Raw genomic sequence first — 7,614 nt, 5'->3', positions numbered from 1 at the left:
TTTTCAGATTTTCCCCCGTCTCTGAAAACCTTATCTCTCCCTCCTTGAAACCCTCCTGCACTCTCTAAAACACCCTCATGAAACTCTCTACAAAATCATCAAAAAATCAATATCAATGAAAGAGTTGAGAGATTTTCGCAGATTCATAAGATGTAGAGGGAGGTTCTGTATTTGAGAATCAAAGCTGGTTGAAAGGTTTGATTTGAAAGTCACCTAATCTCTCAATACCCTTCTATATCTTGCTAGTGAATTCTGGATTAGTCTCTTTGCGTTTCTAGTATGTTCTTTGTCTCCTTGATTTCAGATTTTCTGTCTCTCTTGATTTGTCTGGTTTGTTTACATATTTTTTTTATATTTCTAGTTTCTTTTTAGATTTTCTGATTTGATTATCAGGAGATGACGAGGAAGCTTGAAGATTTATAACTTTTTCTTTTGCAGGTTTTCTATGTGAGTCGTACGTTTTTTTGTTGTTGAAAATTTGTTACCTTCTTGTTTCACTATCATTTTATTTATATATTTTTCCTTTTGCAGGTTCTCGATGGTCTTTTTTATTCTCATTTTACAAGTTTTCTATGGAAATATGGTCCAATGGCAAAATTTCTCTTCCACCTAATTTTTTATGTTTATAATCTTAGCTTTTTTTTTCTCTCTTTGTCATTTTGATTTATTTATAGGGATGATGGAGGAGACTTCAGTTGTGCATCATTTGTATGTTTGGATGAGGAAGGCTTGGATTAGGAGTACGTAGGTCTTGTTAGGAATTATGTTTGTTGTAGAATAAAGATTGGTTAACTATGTAATAACTATTGAATCTTCAAGTTTTATGAAAGAAACTATTTTTTAGTGTATATATTCATTAATAAAGCATTATGGTTGGTTTTCTAGTTAAAATCGTTGTATAGCATCATAGGAAATCAAAAAGAACTAAAATGTAGCAATTTGGGAACTTATTAGACGACGGTTTTTATAATAAATCATGATCTTTACAGATAATTAACGACGGTTTTTATAAAAAAGGTCGTCTATTATAGGTAAAGGTGACGTTTTTTTTAAAAAAAAGGGTCGTCTATTATATGTAAAGGTGACGGTTTTTAAAAAAAAGGGTCATCTATTTATGTAAAGATGACGGTTTTTTTTAAAAAGGGTCGTCTATTGTGAAGTAAAGATGACTGTTTTTTTTTTTAAAAAAGGGTTGTCTATTGTATGTAAAGATGACAGTTTTCATAAAAAACCGTCATCTTTACATACAATACACGATGGTTTTTAAAACTGTCGTCTTTCATCCTATAATTAACGATCTTTACCTCTAAACAATGACGATTTTCTTTAAAAACCGTCGTCTTTACGGATAAACAACGACGGTGAAAAGCCGTCGTAGTTTGACACCCAAATAGATGGCGGTCGATTTAACGACGGTTTTCAAAGCATTACAACGACGGTGGATCCCCGTTGTCTATTTCGTTTTTTGTAGTAGTGCAAATAAAAGTTGTGCATTCACATGTTGTTGGTCTGCAATTAAAGTTGTGAATTCAAGATTGGAAATCGCAATAAGCAAGCATTGGCTAGAGTAATTAAAAGCCAATGGAATGAAACTGACAACGCCATGAAGAAAAGAAAAGATTTACCTCAAGAAGTAAAAGTCCAATTACACAAAGAACAAGGCCTATAGCTCCAAGGAACGCAATGTTCTCACCGAAGAACAAGGCCTCAAGTATAGCCACCGTCAAAGGTTGTGAATCAATTATAACCTGGGGTGTGAGGTTGATGAGTTTTTGTTTTGTTTTGCTGGGTGTGTATTAGGAAGTGCGGGGTTTTCTTAGAAATTGTAAAAATTTGAATTAGAAGTTGAAGTGAACTTAGATTATGGAGTGAACAAAGAGAAGTGTGGGGTTTAAATAGAAATGTGCTATCCCCGTTTCATCATGGAAGTCTTTTTACATTTTTATAATCATCATTCCTGAAAAAACTAATAAAATAAAAAACTAGTTCACCTATTTAATTAGTAGTGTGGCCATTTCAGTATTTAATGAAAATAATAAATTTATCGATTTGCTTGTAATAGTTCTATTTAGACAGATGATTTTAAAATGGTACCATAGAAATAGACCATACCTATCATAAAAAGTGCTCGAAAATAAAAAGAAACGCATTTCTATTTTGATGAATTGACCTAACTCAATTGTAGAAAGCGAGCACAGAGCATATGAGTTCTTAAGTTTTACTATGAGTACTTTAATTTCTAAAGTAAGTTACAAATGTGCCCTTGTTTGCTTTGAAAACTAAAAATGAGCATTCACATGAAATGACACGCAATTTTGTTTCTGCTCACTATTTTGATAAAATATCTGTAGAAAATAGCATTTGCTTATCATGATTCATGTGACTTCACTTAACATAAAATTCAATGGGAATGGTACATTTGGAATAAATATAGGTGGTAAATTGTAAAAGAGAAAAATTATTAGGTCCATATCGTATTTGTGCAAATTTCCAAAAAAAAAAAAAACAATATGTATATAATTATTAGGTCCATATCGTATTTGAGGAAAAGATGTTCTATCTTGCCTCCAACAGCGTTACACTCATATCATTTATTGAGTGTGATTCACGCTTGGTGGATGAAGAATGTGCTTCAACTGGGTTCCTGTCAGTAAAGAAGCCAGGTTGTTTGGGCGCAGGCAATGAACCCTCACCACCCAACATCAGCACCACAGATGCCATGTTTGGTCTATCTTCTGGTTGTTGCTGCACACACAACAGAGCTATGTGAATGCATCGCGACACGTCCAGTAGAGGACACGAGCCATCTAACACCTCATCCATTACTTCCAATGGCCTTCCTTCAATCCATAGAGTCCATGCCTAAAATTAATCAAATTTATGTTATAATGCTCTTCCTTCCTTCCCATGTTAAAAAAAACATATGAAGTAAGCTTGAACAAGTTGTTCTTTAATAAAGCTTACATGTCCTAGAAGGTTAAGCTGGTGGTCTGGATGATAAAATCCCCTGTTCTTCTTCCTACTCACTATCTCCAGCATCATGACGCCGAAGCTATAGACATCGGATTTGATTGAGAAGAGTCCATCAACTACGTACTCAGGAGACATGTAGCCACTGCAAAATGAAGTTGGAATTATGAGTTCACCAACAATGTAAAATGTACGAGACAAGTTCAGAGCTACCTACTAAGTTCCAACCACTCTATTAGTATTTTCCTCCGTTTGATCAGCCCGGAATGCTCTAGCCGTGCCAAAATCAGATATTTTTGGATTCATATCTTTATCTAGTAAAACATTGCTGGTTTTAAGATCCCTATGGATTATCCTCAGTCTAGAATCTTGGTGAAGATAAAGAAGTCCTCGAGCAATTCCACCGACGATGTTGATTCGTTGATCCCAACCGAGTAATTTACTTCTTGTATCATCTGACCAATTGATCATAAAATTTACATCTACACTTAATTTTAGAACAAAAAATTTAAGTGGAATTATTAAAAGACTGAGGGGAGTGCTAGATAATGGAGGTTCAAACCAAATATGAAGTAGTCCAAGCTCTTGTTGGGCATGTATTCATAAATTAACATTTTTCGTCTCCCTCAATACAGCAACCAAGAAGCTTTACAAGATTTCTGTGTTGAAGTTTAGCAATCAATATTACTTCATTCATGAATTCTTTAATTCCTTGCCCTGAACATTTTGAAAGCCTTTTGACTGCTATATCTTGCCCCTCTATCAGTACGCCCTAGAAAGCATCATTTCCAAAAAGTTGAGAGAGATATTTTTGAACTAATAATACATCACATTATACTTTGTTACCTTGTATACTGGTCCAAAACCACCTTCTCCCAGCTTGTTATTGTTGGAGAAATTATCAGTGGCTCTAGATACGGTGGCCAAATTAAATGTTATCAGCTCCATGTCTTCGTTTCCGCATTCAAAATCAAAGTTCTTTTCACGTATGTTTTTCATTTTTCCTGAGACAGTTGATTGAACAATAAGTTCATGATTCTTTCCAAAACAGGAAGAGGGAGGGAGGATCAAAAAAATTCTATCACCTTCCAGAATTTTGTCCTCTCCTACTCCTAGTCAAAAGCATGACAACAAAAAAAACAGAAAAGAAAAACAGAGAACACTGTGTAACACATGATCAACAAAATGGTGATGTTAATTAATTTCTACCTTGCGCTTTCAACGTATTCTTCCGCTTGTAAAAAACCAATCCTAGTATTATCACTCCCATGACTAGCAGCCCAACGCTGGCTATGATTGCCACTTTCTTCTTTACACCAGAGGGCTTGCTCGTCTTGACGTCATCTGAAAGATCACACGTAGATTTAGTGATGTGTTCCAAGTTACAACAGAAAAGGGACATTTTAATTCATAAAGATCAAATTGGAACATCCATAAGTTCATACCTAGTTCTGAAGCAGATATCTTGATATATATATCCTGGTCACCAATTGGCAATTGCTTGATATCCACAAGATCATCGAACCAGATGGCACAACCACTGCCTCCTCCTCTCACATCCAAGTTTGTATAAGCAGAACAAGAACAATTAGATAAGCATTTGGCCCTGCATTCCTTGAGATTCATGCTTTTATCTACCCAACTATGCGTAGTATCGGGCAATTTCAACCCAGGATACGTGGCGAATCCATCATTCTTGCAGCTCAATGGCTTCCTGCGCTCACAGCCTTGTGAAAACTCATTTAAGTTCCAGTTCTCCAGTGATCTAGGACTGAACCTATCCAAACATTGACAAATTGAGGATGAAGTAAGATCACAATTGCCATTACCACCACATTGGCCATAATTATCACAAGGGTCTCTTGGAAACGTTGCATAAATTGTCCAATTTCGGTCTGCTTCGGACCAAATCCACTCCCGTCGATGCGGTGGCGACGTGGTTTGGTTCATGATCATCCTTCCAAGTACAGACTTATTCACCATGTGAATTGTCATGTAAACCTCATCCTCATTGGAGATGAAACTGAAGTTCAATGCAGCTAGTGCCTCGGCTGGTTTGCCACTGAGCAAAACACCATTCCATGGGCCACTCCTTGAGTACTCTTTGGACCCTTTCCACATAACTGGCTCAGGATACTCATGCAGCTCCATTTCCCAGATGAAGTCCCCTGGAGAAGGGTCATCTGGACTTTTCCATGCCGTTAAACGTCGATTAAGTCCGGTCCTCAAGTCCCATCCAAGCTTCATTCCTGGCAACAAAGTATCAGATGGGTAGTCAAAACTCTGCCACAAGTAGTTTTCTGAGTTTGCATCTTTCTCATCTCTGAGGACAAGATTGCCTTTGTCCAGGAGCTGCAGGACAGGGCTCTGGCTCTGGGACTGTTTTGATGAATTTGCAGACCAAACAGTCTGGTTGTTGTTGTTGTTGACAAGGACAAGATTGCCTGTGCTGTTGATCATCAAGCTGCCAGTGGAACCATTGATTGGAGTTTGCCTGTTTGCAACCCAAACAACAGTTAGAGTTGGGATGTTCTTGTACCAAATTCCCAAGTAGCGGCTCTTGGAAATGCCTGGACTGAAAAAACCCAGCTCAAATATTCCACCCGGAGAAGAAACCAATGACTTGCCATCACTGAGGGACTGAGATGAAGTAATGGTATCAGCAGCTGATGAAATTCTGCTCAGAGAAAAGAGTAAGCAGATACTGAAAACCAAGAAACAGAGGAGCTCCATTGAAATCTATAGAGCATTCTCAGTATCAAGCTTACTGCTCACAGGTTGAAGTATTGATACTATTTGGTGGAGCATTAAGAAGAACCCAAAGTCCTGGAACTGCACGCAGTTGACTTGTCTCTATCTCTGACACAAGCCATAAAATGAGTTTAGATATTCCTGACAAAACGAATGGCCAGTATTAAAAAAGCTTTTGTCATGATTATTGTTTTAGAATTGGATACTAAGGAAAATTCTACAGTGGGCCTGGTGCATGGATGCGCCACCTATTATGGACCATTGGATGAGTATTTGGGGTATGTGGGGTAATCCACAGCGTTGATTGTTGGTTATCAATTAAATTGGTTGTTGTAGGTAAAACAATAAGCAAAAACAAAAATACTTGCTCTCTCAGTTAGAGACATTTCAATTGGGATTTTAAAAGATTATTTTGGGATAAATAAGTCTTGTGGTATTCAATTAAGACTTTTAAATAATCTAAAAAGTCTTGTGCTATTCCATTAAGACTATTAGGATTTTTTTAAGAGGGTTACCAAATCTGGTGGTATTCAATCAAGACTTTAAACAAGTAACAAAAAGTCTTATGGTATTCAAAAACTTGCTAATTTTGAAGGATTTTTTTAAAATGCGGAATGTGTGAGATTTTTTAGTGAGAGATATAAATACCAAACCCTATTTCAAATCCCACCTTAACCCACCAGATTTTCACATGGGACTTTTTTTATTCATTCCTTCCTCACCTTGACCTCCACCAAGCAGTTGTGCACTGGCCTGACGACCAAACCACCAATACCTAGAGCTACTTGCTGTTGGGTGTAAGCAACGACCTTCCTTCCATTCCCCATCAGCTTCAACCCCCCAATTCACCAATAAAAATCTCAACTTTGTTCTTTGATTTTTCTGTGGTGTGGCAGTGGCGGTGGGCTGACGAGAAAGAAGACATGGAGGAGCACATAGAGAGCTTTTCTGTTTTTTTTTCCTTTGATTCTAATTCACCAATAAAAATCTCAACCTTGTTCGATGACATGTTTGATTCTAGCTCTGTTGCCAATGTGTATATTGGAAGATCTTTGGTAAGTTTTATGGTACATCCAGTGAGTTACAGACTGCCTATAGGGTGTTTGATGAAATGCCTGTGAGAAATGTGGTGTCGTGGACATCCATTATTTCAGGGTTTGCACAAGAGTGGCAGGTTGATGTGTGTGTGCAGCTTTTCAGTGAGATAAGGCATTCTTCAAAACCCAATGATTTTACGTATGCAAGTATTATGAGTGCTTGCACAGGCAGTGGAGCTCTTGGGCATGGCAGAAGTGCTCTTTGCCAGCAATTAATGATAGGGTTGTCATCTCAATAAACAAGTCACTACCCACAGTCACAAACTAAGCCATAAAAGTTGAAGTCAACTAAAGAAATCTTTTAGAGCACTTTAAAAGTGTTGCTCAGTTGTTTCATAATCAAGAATGCCCTTCATAAATTTAAGCAAATTGGACCTTGAAAAGTCACCAGAGACAAAACCTACTTAATGAAAGAACTACAACTAGGTAATGTATCTTGGAAGGCAAAGATAATGTATCTTGGGGATGCCAAAGATGCGCTTTACATATTCAAAAATTTGGATGGCAAAGATAATGTATCTTGGAACTCCATGATTGCAAGGTATACATGCCCAGCACAGCCTTACATCGCAGCCTTTCATCCTGTAGGGTTCATGGAAGTGTGTGGATTGGCATTGAGGCTGCAGATAGCATGGCAAACCTGTACAATTGGAGCCAGAGTGTGGTTATACCCATGTGCAATTGGCAAACCTGTATGTTAGCGTGGGATGCTGGGACGGGGCAGCAAGAGTTCGGAAGTTGATGAAATAATATTATTTCTTATATTTGTATTGAGAAAGACATACAAACTATGAAA

At 37.3% G+C, this 7,614-nt stretch overlaps 1 pseudogene across 1 annotated transcript; it reads right to left on the bottom strand.

Annotated features, from left to right (window-relative positions):
* Positions 1–2,348: 2,348 nt before the first annotated feature.
* Positions 2,349–5,843, bottom strand: LOC110749554 (G-type lectin S-receptor-like serine/threonine-protein kinase At4g27290; annotated as a pseudogene). The gene is made up of 7 exons (XR_002525619.2): positions 4,416–5,843; positions 4,180–4,314; positions 3,817–3,974; positions 3,533–3,742; positions 3,188–3,425; positions 2,965–3,115; positions 2,349–2,862 (listed from the first exon to the last, which is right to left on the bottom strand). The product of XR_002525619.2 is annotated as a G-type lectin S-receptor-like serine/threonine-protein kinase At4g27290 (transcript).
* Between the last annotated feature and the right edge of the window lie 1,771 nt (positions 5,844–7,614).

This window comes from Prunus avium, chromosome 3, assembly GCF_965620075.1.
Source record: "Prunus avium chromosome 3, drPruAviu1.hap1.1, whole genome shotgun sequence".
In the NCBI taxonomy this organism is placed as follows: domain Eukaryota; kingdom Viridiplantae; phylum Streptophyta; class Magnoliopsida; order Rosales; family Rosaceae; genus Prunus; species Prunus avium.
This window is presented reverse-complemented; position numbering and strand designations above follow the sequence as displayed.